At 54.1% G+C, this 15,775-nt stretch overlaps 1 protein-coding gene and 1 pseudogene across 5 annotated transcripts in view; both read right to left on the minus strand.

The window, feature by feature from the left end:
* The window catches only part of APBA2 (amyloid beta precursor protein binding family A member 2), a 198,437-nt gene that overhangs the window by 181,729 nt on the left and 933 nt on the right, over positions 1 to 15,775 (minus strand). The window lies entirely within an intron of this gene.
* Positions 1,618 to 1,893, minus strand: LOC115864565 (NADH dehydrogenase [ubiquinone] 1 alpha subcomplex subunit 1 pseudogene; annotated as a pseudogene).

Here is a 15,775-nt window from a genome sequence, read left to right on the forward strand (position 1 = left end):
CTTGCGTCTCCCTCCCTCCCACCCTCCCTATCCCACCCCTCTAGGTGGTCACAAAGCACTGAGCTGTACAGCAGAAATTAACACAACATTGTTACTCAACTATACTTCAATTTTTATTTTAAAAAAATTTTTTTTAAAAAAAAGAAGGAAGCAGAGGCCCAGGGCGCGCTTTCTGGAGTTGTCAGACAGAGGAAACCTGGGCAGGGTGCCCGCAAGCTTACCGGGGGGCTTATCTCACCTGGGGATGGCCCCCAGCACCCACGCAGACTGCATCTGAGAAGCTGGTTCTTTCCAAGCACCCAGAAATCTGGGGCATGAAAAAAATCTATTCTAAATACTGGACTGAACTTTCCCTCAGGTTCCATGTGGAGAGGAAAGAAGGAAGACCAACAGGGACGACAAAGCCAAGGGTCTGGAGCTGGACGGGGGCAGGGGGATGGACAGCAAGGCTCTGAGCCCAGGTCCCACTGCCAGGAACCCCGGGGTGACGGGACTCAAACTGCCCTCCAATTTCTTTCAAAAGACATTTTTTTTCTAAATAGTTGTAGACCTACAAACAAATTGTGCAGATCGTACAGAGTTCCCATAGAATACCCTCACATCTGATTTACCCAGTCATTAAATCTTACATCCAAGTCGCACATCTGTTACAGCTAATGAACCAATATCAGTGCGTTACTGCTAACCAAGGTTACGTTCTATTGACGTTTCCCTGGTTTTAACCCAGTGTCCTTTATCTGCTCCAGGATCCCACCCATTCTATTTAAACATCCTGTCTCCTTCGGCTTCTCTTGGCTGTGACAGATTCTCAGAGTTTGGTGAAACTACGGTTTCATCTGTTCTAAGGAGTGCTGCTCAGGTATTTGATAGAACGCCCCTCTGCTGGCATTGAACTGCTGTTTTCCTTGTGATTAGATAGAAGTTTTGGGGTTTGGGCAGAAAGGCCACAGAGCTGAAGAGCCATCCCCATCACATCCCATGCAGGGGCACACCATCAAGGCGACGCATCACTGCTGGTGGACCTGGATCCCGTGGCCGAGGAGGGGTTATCCGGTTTCTCCACGGTCAAGTTCCTCTGTTTCCCCTTTTCCAGGCTGTGCTCTTTGGAAGGACGTTACCAGGTACAGCCCACGCTTGAAGAGGGGGGAGTTCCGTCCCCCCTCATTTCTGTTAGTCAACACCAGCAGGGACCACCTCCTGCAGACCCGAATCTCCCTTTGTGGCCACACCCCACAGAAGCCCCATTTGGCCCTTTCTTCTTCTTTTTTTTTTTTTTATTTTACTTTTTTGTTTTATTTTTATTACACACTACAAAATACACTGCATAACCTTCTAGCAGGGGCAGACAAGCATAACTGAGTTATTTTTCATCAATCAAGAAAATGCTTCCTTGGGCTTCCCTGGTGGCGCGGTGGTTGGGAGTCCGCCTGCCGGTGCAGGGGATGCGGGTTCGTGCCCCGGTCCGGGAGGGTCCCACGTGCCGCGGAGCGGCTGGGCCCGTGACCCATGGCCGCTGGGCCTGCGCGTCCGGAGCCTGTGCTCCTCGATGGGAGAGGCCACGACAGTTGAGAGGCCCGCGTACCGCAAAAAAAAAAAAAAAGAAAAGAAAATGCTTCCTTAATCAATGTTCTCCAAACCCTTTGACACATAGTAACGATTAACTCCAGAGAGGCGCCTATCTCTTTCCATCAAATTCCACTGATATGAATAATGGGCAACCCTTTTTTCCTTGCCCCCGTGAGTGAACCTGTGGATGCGTGCAGTGGCCATTCCCGGAATGAATAAGCACGCGGCCATGATGGCGATCCTGGGGAGAATCTCGAACCACATCGCGACACCGTTACCAAGGCCAAACACTTCCTTCCAAGCTCCTTAAAGGTGACCCGGCTTCAATCCCTTTCCGGTAACTGGCCCTTTCTTCTTATCTCACACAAATCAAAAGCTCCCTGAGGGTCCAACCTCCTCCGCCCCGTTTCCAGTGTGCAAGAACCCAGCGTGGTGCTTTTCCCTCTGCACACGCTGAAATGTCTCCTTCTGAGCTGTCCCGATGTCCCCGGGGTGGCCAGGCTGCCAGGAGCAGCCCTCAGGCCAGCAAGAGGCGGGCAGGCCCCTGGCGGAAGTCCAGCTCCCTAGCTAACCATCCAGGGCAAAGCTGCTCCTGGCCCAGGGCCACACCCTCCTCCACCCACTGGCCACGTAAGAGGGGAGCCGGGGAGATGCACTGCAGACCGTGCGGTCAGGGAGGCTGCAGGAGGTGCAGCTGGAGGGCACTCACTAGGCTCAGCGAATTTGCGTTTCTAGACTTCTGAACCACACCACCCACAGATATGACCCCCTCCTAAAATCCCAACCACGGACAATGTACTGGGACCCCACACGCTCAAGCAGAGGTGCTCTCCATATCACAAACAGCAGCCACAGGACCCTGGGGAGAGGCTGAGCAGAGCTGCAGGGCCCGCTGCTCCAGGCTGGCTCCCCACGGGCCCTGGAGGGTGGGTGCAGCTCCACCCAGGCCCCAGCCTCCGCCTGTCCAGGCACAGCCCTCAGACCCCCGTTCTGATCCTCGAGCCACACGGCTGAAGCCTCCGTGCTATCCCAGCACGAGGACTGGGCCAGGAGTCCAGCAGAGTGGAGCCAGGAGCATGCCTAGGACCACTGAGGCCAGGTGTCACCTCCCGGCCTCCCTCGCATCTCTGTGGACCACCTCAGAGGAGACCACTATGCTGTGGGTCTTGTCTATTTCAGACGGCGCAGGACACAGACCACGTGTGCGCAAGCTCGGATGCAATGACCACACGTGGGACCCAGCCCAAAGCTGGACGGCTGATGGACAGTCTCCCAGCACAACTGGAGGGGTGGGAGGGGCCGGGAAGGCTGCCAGGGGGCGCTGTGGACACAGACAGCAGGGACCTCTAGGATCTCAGTGTGATGGGCAGGGTGGCCTGGAGAGCGCCGGACAGGGGGCCCCTCGGAATCCCCACCCAGTTTCTGGGTCAACCCAAAGGAGCTGTTCATACACACCATCTCGCTCCGTTATCTCTTCTTACAGCTCTCTGGCTTCCCACTCACCTGAAACCACAGAGCCTGTGACCCTCAAGGGCTCGGGCTGTTTGTGTCTGGTTTTCCTTAAGTGCACAGCTCTGCCCTTGCGCAGGAAGAAAAACTCTCATGGAGAGAACTTATCCATATCAATTACCTGTGTATAGATCTCAGCATCCTACTTGGGTTTATGGACTCTGATTTCATTTAGAAAATACAATGTGCATCTGAATATTAATAAGCACTTGGTGGAATGGCCACATTTAATCATCTCACATTAAATTAAATGTAATCTTGATTTTGATATTATTGTTCCAGCAGGAAAATAAGCCATGAGTCAGTCAATTGAAAGTTCTCCCTGAAGATTCCATGATGCTGTACTGCTCTTTTTTTTTTCTTTTTCAGTTTTTATTGAAGTTTAATATAGACACTGAAAAGTTCCTTATCATAAAGTGGAACCCACCCAGGCAAACCTCACACAGATCAAGAATGGGACATTAGGACTTCCCTGGTGGTGCAGTGATTAAGAATCCGCCTGCCAATGCAGGGGACATGGGTTCGAGCCCTGGTCCAGGAAGCTCCCACATGCTGCGAAGCACCTAGGCCCATGCGCCACAACTACTGAGCCTGCATTCTAGAGCCCGAGAGCCACACTACTGAGCCCACGTGCCACAACTACTGAAGCCCGCGCGCCTAGAGCCCGTGCTCCGCAACGAGAAGCCACTGCAATGAGAAGCCCACGCACCACAACGAAGAGTAGCCCTTGCTCGCCGCAACTAGAGGAAGCCCGTGTGCAGCAACAAAGACCCAACGCAGCCAAAAATAAAATAAAATAAAATTAATTAATTAAAAAAAAAATGGGACATTGTCTTTGCAGCAACATGGATGGACCTAGAGATTATCATACTGAGTGAAGTAAATCAAAGAAAGACAAATATCATGATATCACTTATATGTGGAATCTAAAATACAACACAAATGAACATATCTACAAAACAGAAACAGACTCACAGACATAGAGAACAGACTTGTGGTTGCCAAGGGGGAGGGAGGTGGGAGAGGGAAGGATTGAGAGTTTGGGATTAGCAGATGCAAACTATTACATATAGAATGGATAAACAACAAGGTCCTACTGTATTGCACAGGGAACTATATTCAATATCCCTGTGACAAACCATAATGGAAAATAATATGAAAAAGAATATGTATGTATAACTGAGTCACTTTGCTGAACAGCAGAAATTAAAACAACATTGTTTTAATTTACATCAATAAAATCTTTAAAAAGAACAAAAGAAATAAATGGGACATTGTCAGTTCCTCCAGAAGCCCGGTGCCTTCCTGGTGCCCCCTCTAATCACCATCTCCCAAGGGCACCCTGACTTCCCACCCCACATGGGAGAGTTGCCTGTTGCCCTTCCCATCAGTGGAGCCATGCGGTAGGGACTAGGGACTCTAGGGTTTGGGTTTTGGGTTCAACAGCACGTGGCAGGACTCATCCAGGCCACTGCACACACTTGCAGTGCCTGCTGGATGGTTTCCATGTGCGATAAGCCCCAGTGTACAGAGCAGTCTACGGCTGGTGGACCTTGGGTCATCTGTAGTTTGACAACCACGCTTCTTCGGATGCTCTGGTGCATGCGTCTGGAGGGCTCTGTTAGTTTCCTGGGGCCCCTGGAGCAAATCACCACAAACACGTGCCTTTGACCAACTCAAGTTCAGGAGACCGGGAACCTGAAAGCAGTTTCAGTGGCTGAAATCTAGGTGTTCGCAGGGCCCCCCTCCCTCTGGAGGCTCCAGGAGAGAATCACCTCTTCCAGTTGCCGATGCTGCCGGCATTCCCTGCTTTGTAGCCACATCACTCCGATCTCTGCCTCCGTGGTCACTGTCTTCTCCTCTGTGTCTACATTCCCTCTGCCTCTCTCTTAGAAGGACCTTTGTGGGGACTTCCCTGGCGGTCCACTGGTTAGGACTGGGCCCCGGGTTCGATCCCTGGTTGGGGCGCACCGAAAAAAAAAAAAAAAGGACCCTTGTGATGGCATGCAAGGCCCACCCAGATAAGCCAGGATCATCTCCTCATCTCAGTGTCCCAACTCACGTCTGCAAAGGCTTCACCATGTAAGGTCACATTCACAGGTTCCAGGGATGGGGACCTGCCATCTTTAGGGGCCACCATGCAGCCCACGACAGTGGCCGTATGCACACTGCACCCAGTTTCACTCAGAGCGGGACTGCTGGTCACAGAGTACGTGCATTTTTAACTTTAGGCGACACTGCAAAACCGCTTCCTAAAGCAGCTGTATAAACTTACACCCCGATCAACCATCAGAGTTCTAGCCGCTCCACAACCTCTTCAATGCCTAGTTTCTGCTCTTTTCAATTTTAGCCCTTCTGGTGGTGTGTAACGGTATCAAATTGGGGTGGGTACTTTTATGTGTCAACTTGACTGGCCACAGGGCGCCCAGATTAAACATTATTTCTGGGCGTGTCTGTGTGTCTCTGGATGAGATGAGCGTTTGCATCAGTGGACTCGGTAAAGCAGACACTCTCCCCAATGTGGGTGGGCGTCCAACCCACTAAGGGCGTGAACAGAACAACAGACGGAGGAAGGAGGGATTTGCCCCTTTTTCTGCCTCACTGTTGAGCTGGGACCTCTCACCTCATCTTCTGCCCTTGGGCTGGGATTCACACCATGGGCCCCCTGGGTCCTCAGGCCTTCAAGTCTCAAACTGAACTACACACCAGCTTTCTTGGCCTCCAGCTGCTGACCACAGATCTGGGGACTTCTCAGCCTCCATAATCATGTGAGTCCTCATAATAAATCTCCACATATCGGGAATTCCCTGGCGGTCCAGTGGTTAGGACTCGGTGCTTTCACTGCCATGGCCCGGGTTTAATCCCCAGTCGGGGAACAAAGATCCTGCAAGCCACGTAGAGTGCAGCCAAAAAAACCAAAAAAATATAACACACACACACACACACACACACACTCACACACTATGGTCTGTTTCTATGGAGAACCCTAAAACATTTACAATTTATTTTTCATTTCCCTCCCTGATGACTAATGGAGTTGAGGACCTTTCCATATGGCTACTGGGCCTTCTTTTTGGTGAAATGTCTTTGGTCCCTTTTCCTACTCAGTTGTTTGCCTTTTTCTTGGACAGTGCTTTATTTTAAGATGAGTAATTTGTTAGAACATATTCCACGAAGCACACAGTGTGGAGGGGAACATGTGTTTTTGGTGTCAGGGCCTGAGATGTGAGGTCCAGATGGATGTGAGTGATGCGTTGCCGTGAATTCTGGATGATGAACACCCACCACGGCCTCCAGGACTCTGTCAGTGCAGACGGTTTCCATAAGGAAAACGCACGACTTTTTTGTAGCTGGGAACTCAGGTGAGCGAGACACAATTCAGCCCGAAATTAATGTGTTATGCTTCCATTTTCTTCCTTGAAACCAGAGCTAATTTCACTTCAAGGAAGTGACCATTACATTGGGACGTTAAACTCTCTTTGTATTTCTACAAATACATGTGGGTTTTACAGAATCTCCTGAGTCAGTCGGCAGCAGCTGCTAATCAAGGCTGCACGGGACGGCCCACCTACGGCTGTGGGTACCACGCGTGAGCACAGAGGCAGCCACGCCACCAGTGTGACCACTGGCTTTCTGCCATGAAATATCGGATATTAAATACACCAAGTCTGGCTTCTCTACTTCACTGTAAAGGAAGAAAGCCGGGTCGGGCTACCAGTCAACACGAACTGCAGCGTAATATTCGGGGTTTGATGAAAACCGTCAGGGGAGCGAGCCCCAGGCCTGCCCCCCTGCAGCACGCAATCCCCACCCGTCCCCACCTGGAGCAGCCACTTGGCCCTTGGAGGCAGAGAGGTCAACACACAGGGAGAGTCCCCCACCCCAACAAATGCATCTTTCTCCCAACAAATCATGACTTCTAACTGCCCCACAATTAGCAGGCAGTTTCCAGCTCCAGCGCACGGCAGTAAGCTGTGAAAGACGCATTCACCAGCGTCCTAGCCAGCTCCCCGCAGAGGCCGAGGCTCGGGCCACGGAGAGGGAATGGTGCCCACCCCCACCCGTGCCAACGCAAAGAGCAGGCTGTCCATAGGTCCGGAAAGGGGAGCAACTGTAAGACATGTTTTCTGACCCATCATTACTCGGAGGATGAACAGCCCACCAGAGCCTGAAAGGGGAAGACTGGGCAGGATCTCGCGTGCCCAGGCTTTCGGGGCTCCTGAGAGGAGCTCTCCAAGAACCCCCCAGAGCTCAGCAGCCTGCAGAGGCCACTGGAGCCCAGCCTCCTGACCTGCAGCCCGGCTTCCCCACGCCCCCTGCCCTCTGCACGGCTGGTGCAGAAGTCGGTCCCCCTCCCTACAGAGGCCAGGAAGCCACCAGGAGCCCTGGCAACGGGATGAGGGCGGCCACCTGGTGGGCAGAGCGGCCTGGCCACCGCGACCTGGGTCCCTCTAGCCTTTCACGCTCGCTGACAACTGGACAGAGGCCTCCCTGTCTCCCAGGCGTCCTGCATCCTTCCGAGTAAGTCAGTGGGGCCACAGAGGTTGACACCATGTAAGCAAATTAATAATGTGATTTATGGTCTGTCATGGACTTTGTCGTTCTTACAGAGGAATAGTGGCAATTTAATCTAGAAAGCCTGTAAATCTCTAAAGGGTAAAATTAAACATCCGAGCTAGCAAGGCCGGGACGTGGCGGCAGCAGCCTCCTCCCACAGAAGGTGTCGGGCTCCATCCTTCCTCCCTCCCCACGCCTCCTGGCAGCACCCCTCCTAGAGCCCCCCTCGAGCCTCAAGGCACCCCTCCATGTACCTCCCCCGCCCAATCCCCACGCCCTCCCCCCGTTCTCATCACAGCCTCCTTCTCATCCTTCACCACCCCTCCGGCGGCCCAACTGGTCCTGAAGCTGGGTGATGCAAACACCTCCTAGATTCAGCGGGACAATGGCGGGTAGAGTGCGTGTCACCCCACCTGCTCTGCCCCCAACCACAGCAAGACTCCCCCAGGCCTCCAAGGCAGCTCAAGCCCCTGACGGTCAGGACCCACCATCTCCTGCTGACCTGCCCAAACCACATTATCCTGCTGCCAGACACTCAGCTCCACCCCCATACCGGGTCCCCCACTCCAGGCTGGCCCTTCTGCCTGGAGGCTCTTCTGGCCTGAGCTCTGGACGGGCAAACCCACTCACTCTTCCAGGATGGGGTTCCTGACCCGCACCCCCCATGCCGGGCGCTCAAACCTTCCAGCCTGGGCTGCTCCGGGAGCACTTTAGAGCCAGAGGCAGCCTTGGACTCCGATGCCCGCCCGCATTCCACAGCAGCCCCCCTCTCGGCTCTTCTCTCCTTACTCCAGTCAGCTCTTGACAGGGACTGGGAGTGATGGAACAGAGCGGGCGCTCAGGAAATACCTGTTGGATGGACGGACAGATGGATGGATGGACAGATGGAGCTCCCAGCAAAGGGGCTCGGGGGCTAGCATTGCAGCGACCCAAGAGATCAGAGGGCCGGGAGGTGAATGCCGGGGGTGGGGAAGGGGTTGCCATTTAAGTGCCTGGCACCCCTTTATTTCCATTATTAGACAAGTCATCTTATACGACACATGAAAGTAGCAACACACGCAGAGTGAAGGCAAGGGTTCCCAAAGCGAGGAGTGGGGAGCACGATGCCACATGCAGGGGCCCCCACAGCAGCTCCCCCATGAAGTCGATGCAAGCGAGAGGCGCCTCTGCCCCTGGGCGCGGTCACAGCCACTGAAGCCACACAGTCCTCACTGCTGATTAAGCACAAACCAGCCTGTGATCACGAAGAAAACCGTTATTTAATGAAATGCAATTAACTGAAAAGCTGAAACCTCTTAAAGCCCGAAGGAGAGACACAATCAAGAGTTCTTGGTCTGGAGGGGCTTTTGCTGTCAGAGTTTCCAACCCAAGAAACAGCACAGAGATATCCCCCCAAGAGCAGGAAGCAGACGGCACATCCACCCTACCACACACTGGCTCGCTCCTGTCCGCCACCCGAAGGGCAGGGAAAGGTCACAGGCAGAATCTTCGCGGCACACGTACACTGATAAAGGCACGTCCAGGAGGGGCCGTAGGTCAGGCCTGCCTCAGGGATTCAGGATCTAGCGGTCAAGGCCAGGCAGGCAGGGCTGGGATCCGGGGCCAAGACCCACTGTCCAGCAGTCAACCACCAGCTCTCACTGCGACCAGCGGGGACCAGCCAGAGACCCAAGGTAGCACCTGGTGTCTGAGGCCTGGCAGGCGAGTTGGGGACACGGACACACACACACACACACACCAAGCCTGGTGACTGGCACCACCCAGGCACTCTACTGTAACAAACGCTCACGCACACACATCTGGTCGCACTCCATCCTCACCACAGCTGGTGGCTGGCAAGGAAGGAAGCGCAGGCCTCCGGGTGCCCCTCTTAGAAGGAGTCATTTGAACTCCCAACAGCCACGCTGGCTGGCTGGCCAGCTGCTGGAGGCTTTCTGGAACTTCCGATTCCCCACCCCTGACAGCTGTCACCAGCTCTGGATAACATGGACATATGTCAGAGCACATGGCCCGCTCATAACACCAAAAGACTGAGGAACGTAAACCGTGTTTTATTTGAGCAACGTGCACGCTTGCTGCCAGAGGGGTCTGAGAAATCCATCATCCTTAATGTAGGCACTCACTCAGCAAACGGGTCTCCTAGTTTCGAAACAATGGATTTTTCCAAGTCAACTGATAGACAAACTGGGAAAAACTATACACTCCATTTTTAAATGAAAATTAGCGGGGCCCACAACAGTTCAGAGAAACACATATTTATTTTTTGTGTGTTTTTTTTTTTTTTTTTTTTTGCAGTACGTGGGCCTCTCACTGTTGTGGCCTCTCCCGTTGCGGAGCACAGGCTCCGGACGTGCAGGCTCAGCGGCCGTGGCTCACGGGCCCAGCTGCTCTGCGGCACGTGGGATCTTCCCAGACCGGGGCACGAACCCACGTGCCCTGCATCTGCAGGCGGACTCTCCACCACTGCGCCACCAGGGAAGCCCAGAGAAAAACATATTTAGAGCTGCCTTGCTTGAGAATCCATTCTGCGAATGTAAAACCAATCCAATGAGAAATAAATATATATATATATATTTTAAAATACAATTATACATATATATGTGTATATCTCCCAACTGAAAATTCTAAATGCCAATAGTATGCTCCTACTCACTGACTGTTGACTAATTAAAATTTGTCCAGAACAAGTGCCTGAACATTTCAGAGTTGATTCCAGGGGCAGGAAGTGCAAAGAATCCATGGTACCTCCGAGTGAAAAAAGGAAAACACCTTACCAATCCACCAACAATGTTAGCTATTGCCCTGGGTGGCAAGCTCCCAAGCCCTCTTGCTGTCCCCATGAAGGGCTCTGGGTCACCTGTGACATGTCCATTATTCTCCAACCGCCAACCAGAGCTCAGGGCAACGGGTCACCACCATCAGATTTTCTAGGCACAGGTTGAAAATGAACCCCTGTACCCATGGTATAAGTCGTCACAAGTCCTAGTCACGCCTACCCAGTTTAAAAACAAATCTGAGGGGGCTTCCCTGGTGGCACAGTGGTTGACAGTCCGCCTGCCGATGCAGGGAACACGGGTTCGAGCCCTGATCCGGGAAGATCCCACGTGCCGCAGGGCAACTAAGCCCGTGTGCCACAACTACTGAGCCTGTGCTCTAGAGCCCGTGAGCCACAACTACTGAAGCCCACTCACCTAGAGCCTGTGCTCCGCAACAAGAGAAGCCACCGCAATGAGAAGCCCGCGCACCAAAACGAAGAGTAGCCCCCGCTCGCTGCAACTCGAGAAAAGCCCACGCGCAGCAACGAAGACCCAACGCAGCCAAAAATTAATTAATTAATTTGAAAAAAAAACAAATCTGATGCAAACTGGGCCCCAGTGGGACATGGGGGGGTTAGGGAGGATGGAGGAGATGGGGGAGTCGGGCGGGGGATGGTCATGGGGCTTTGTGCTCTCCATCCAATACCAGCGCTGCCCTGAAACAGCAGCCCCCTCGGGCAAGTCACAGCTGCCTGGTTCTCAGCCTCCTCACTGCCAGGTGAAGACCTGTCTCTCGGGCTTGGCGGGAAACTATTTAAAACAGCTCATGCAGAGGGAGAGAAGGCAACAGAAGTGCCCAACGACATGTGTTTAATTCCAGTTGGTTTCTCCATCCAAAACCACCTTCGAATGCCAGCATGCTTCCGTTTTCAGAAAAACCACAAGATGCAAACATCTCTGTGGTCAGGAGACGCCGGCATCTCAACCCCGTATCTTTTCTTTCTTAATTTTGATCCTTTAGACGCAAAAGCACAGGTGCAGCCCCTTACACCAGAATGGCACTTTACACTCCAGGAAGCACTACATTCTCTCACTAGGTTGTGCATGAAGCTAGCAGAGCTGACCCTTCAAACTCTCAGTAGAATAGGAGAAGCCACAGCAGGCCTAGGGCCACCAGCACCCCACAAAGCTCTGGTCATCACGTACCAGTATCTCAAATCAGTTCAATGCTGGATCTCGTCTGGACCTCAAAACTATCTCGGCGAGAGCTGTCATGCACATGTGACAGATGCTGAGAAAGGCTCCCAAAGCCAGTGACTCGCCCAAGGCCTCCGGGATTAGTGGCAGAGCCTTTCTCTTTATAAAACCAGAGCGCCTTCCCCAGCAGGGCCAGAACACAGGCAGGGAGAATCAGGTGGGGGAAGACTGGCAAACAGGGTCAGGCAGAGCGGCCGGAAGCCTGGAGACGTCGGGTCTGACATAAGGGAAAAGACCAGTTTAGAAACCTCCAGATGGAGGAGAAAGGGAACCTGGCCAAGTGGGGCATCAGACTTCCCTGGTGGCACAGTGGTTAAGAATCCGCCTGCCAATGTAGAGGACATGGGTTTAAGCCCTGGTCCGGGAAGATCCCACATGCTGCAAAGCAACTAAGCCCGTGCACCACAACTACTGAGCCTGCGCTCTAAAGCCCGCGAGCCACAACTACTGAGCCCAAGAGCCACAACTACTGAAGCCCGCGCGCCTAGGGCCTGTGCTCCGCAACAAAGAGAAGCCACCGCAATGAGAAGCCCACGCACTGCAACGAACAGTAGCCCCCACTTGACACAACTAGAGAAAGCCCGCATGCAGCAATAAAGACCCAACGCGGCCAAACAAATAAATAAAAAGAAAATAAAATATTAAAAAAAAAAAAGAGGGGGCATCATTCCCAGCACATCCATAACCCAGCTGACTGCAGGGACAGCCCGAGTGCAGAACATCCAGACAACCGAAAAATCCTAAAGGGAGTTTCTGTGAAGGATCAGAATGCGCACTCCCGGGGCTGGATGGCCTTCCTGGCCACGCTGTCTTCTGGCCTTTGCGACATCTGACCTGCCCCCCACCATTCCACGGCTCTCTCCTGCCTGTCCACTGTGGGCAAGGCTCTGTTCTAGGCTCTGGCAGTGAATCCAGCTTGGTTCCGGCGCTGGGTCTTGGGAAGGGAGCAGCAGGGTGCCAGGCTTGTGCTGGAAGGAAGCATGATGCTTCTGGGATTTCATTCATTTGCTCATTCATTCATCCAACAAGTACCACTGAGGATGTACGAGGTGCCAGGCACTATTTTTCCTCCGGGGATACAGAGGTCAACAAAGTCTCTGTGTTGGAGCAGTAAGAGACAGAATAAACAAAGTATATAAATAACAAACTGTATTTGGTACTAAGAAGAAACACAAAGCAAGGTTAACATGAAAGGGGGAAGTGATGCTAATTTATGTAGGGTGGTCTGGGAGCTGAAGTACAGACAGAGAAGGAAGTGAGACAGCAAGCCAGGTGGACATCTGGAGGAGGCATGTGCCAGGGAGGGGAAGGGCAGGTGCAAAGGCCCTGAGGTAGGCAGGAGCTTGGCAAACTTGGTGACCAAGGGATAAGAGGGAAAGAGCCCATATTCATCTGGGATGATCAAGGATGGACACAGGGCCCCAGGCTAAGGTGGCAGGTGGGGATGGAGTGGGGACAACGCAAAGCAAGCCTGGGCAGTGAGTCTGCCTGACCAGAGCCTGGACAGTATGGTTGGGAGTGAGGAAGGGAACTTGAAAAACAATCAGGCTGAGGAATGTGGGTATGGAGTGGGCACTGGGGAGCCACTGCGGGCTTGAGTGACAAACACCAGACCAGCTCACCCTGGGACGCCCTGCAGCTGGCACAGAAATCACAAGTCACACAGCAACAGCACCCGCCAAAACGGACGGGGTTCCCAAGCAGACTCAGGAATCTCGAGCCCCACAGAGATAGCCCAGCTGCATGACACTGAGGTCACTGCCCTCCCTGGGCTCCCTTGTCATCCAGGAGGACAGGGAGAGCAGAGGACTGGCTGCTGGAGAGGCAGCGAAGACGGCGCCCACAACGGCTGACTCAGCCTGTGCTCTGCTGGACCCGACCCAGGGGGTGGGCGGGGTCTCGGGAGAGGAAGGGGCCAGAGAATCCCCTCTGTGGGCACACGCCCGACCACCGACCATCAACCGGGCACCAGAGCCCCCACTTGGCAGGCAGTCATCTCAAACATGACCTATGCTGGGGATGGAGCCGCATGGCGGTCAGTGCCCACGCCACTCCCCACCCCAGCAAGGTCAGGGCTACGTGAGCCCAGGCTCTCGCCCACTCTCTCAAGGCCAGGCTGCAAGGCAGGCATGCTGCTCTCTGCCACCTGTTCCGCAAGGCCTTGAGGCGAGCTCAGGGCCTCTGTGCCCACCTGCTCCTAGCCCTCCTGACTCCCCTGACAATAAAGGATTCTCCACGACTTCAGACCCTAGTGTTACCAGAGGCGCTGACCTGTTGAGGCTCTGGGTCAGGTGTTGGGGGGGGGGTCAAGGATGGGAAGGCGGGGCGCCCTGGAGGCGCTGAGGCCTGGAGGGGGCTTGTGCCTCCAGGCTCTGCCCCCACCCTCCCCCAACAGGCCGCAGGGGACACCCAATCAACAAAGCCTGGCTACCACCACACGTGCTTCTCCTCTGAATTCCTCAGCTGTGTCTAGGAAACATCAAGGTGTTTTAGCACTCCCTCTCAGTTTCAGGGGTGCGACTGGTGTCTTTGACAATTATCTTTTATTTTTATCCAGCATTTCTTAGCTCAGTTGGCAAATTGGATTATTTATGCGCCTCCATTTCACAATCCATCCCCACCAATTATTCCTGTGAAACGAATTTTTTTTTTTTAAAAAAAAAAAGGGTTAGAAGTAATCAAGAGAGAGTCATGCAGACAAGTTAACAAGCCACAGCTTGAGCCCGGGGTGCTCGAGAAAGCAAGCAAGGTGCAAAAGAGTAAGAAACTGACCAGCCTGCCAGAGCCCACCCCGGCTCCCATGCACACACACACACACACACACACACACACTCACACACACACACACACCCCATCTGGTTCAGCCCACACTTCTCCCAGGCAAAGAAGCCCAGTACCCTGGAGACAGAAAGGCAGGCACTGGGGGAGGGACACCACCCTGCTCCCCAACCCATGAGCAGAGGTCTGGAGAGACAGGGCACCTCACAACTAGTGCCACCATGCAGACCTGGCCCAGCCTGGAGACCACTCCAAGGGTCTCTCTGCCAGTCCTGTGGTGCCCACCAGGGAGGCTGCCGCTCAGCAAGTTGACCCCCAGCCAGCTCCAACTCGCCCTGGACACCACCCAGAGTCCCAGGAGGCTACAAGCCGCGGTCATTCTCCGCTCAGGAGGCCCCCCTCCTGAGTGCAAGTGGAGGCAGTATGGACAGCCCCCCAGGAGTGAGGGCACAGGGCAGGGGGTCCTGGCAGCTGTGGACTGGGAAATCCCCGTGTCCCCTGCAGGATGGACACCACCCACAAGAAGGCGAGAGACGCCCCACCTCACCTCACCAGAAAGACCACTAACCCAGAGGCCTAAGGAAGCAGCTGCCCACCAGGTGCTGGGTACCCACAGAGCACATCAAATGTGAACCCCAGGAAAAGCTGTCCTGTTCCCACCCTCGAAGCTTTCAGGTCATTATTTCTAAACCCACTGTTTATCTCAAAGGCGGTAGGGGGTGGAATTCTCAGAAAGGGGACAGAGCCTGAAGAGGTCAGGGACAGCTCAGCCCACAGGATGAAGGGAACAAAGGAGATGCCCGGTTTGGGGTACTTGACCGTCCCCACGGCCATTTGTGAGTTCGCTTAACCAGATCTGAGGCTGGCCCCTGCCTGGCCGTATCCGAATAGCTTTGAAAAAAATCAAGTCTTCCTTCTGCAAGTAAATACTAAGTTGAGACCAACAGGCTAATCTCAGCCTCCTCGCTCCGCGAGGCCCCGGCTGGGTGGGCCCCTCGAGACCCTCCCTCGGCACCGGCACCGGCTCCAGGGCAAGTACGTCCCCGGCTTTGGCACACCGAGGCCCGCCCGGCGCACAGCCCAGCTCGGGGGCGGGGGGGGGCTCGCCGTTCGCCTTGACCATCAGAAGCCCAACCTCCCAGCAGCAGCCTGGCCGGGGTGGTGGAGGGGTGGGAAGGGAAGGGGCTAGGACGGTGGGGCAGGTCCGCGCCTCGCCCCCAGCCCCGCGCCGGCCGCCCAGGGGAACCTGGCCGTGGAATTTTTAATTGAGGAGTTTCTCCAGCTGGGCCTCGTTATAAAGGGAAAACGGGGAGGGCTGGAAGACCGGAGCTCGGCTTCCCAGGAGGCAGGGA

Source organism: Globicephala melas, chromosome 2 (genome assembly GCF_963455315.2).
Source record: "Globicephala melas chromosome 2, mGloMel1.2, whole genome shotgun sequence".
Lineage (NCBI taxonomy): Eukaryota > Metazoa > Chordata > Mammalia > Artiodactyla > Delphinidae > Globicephala > Globicephala melas.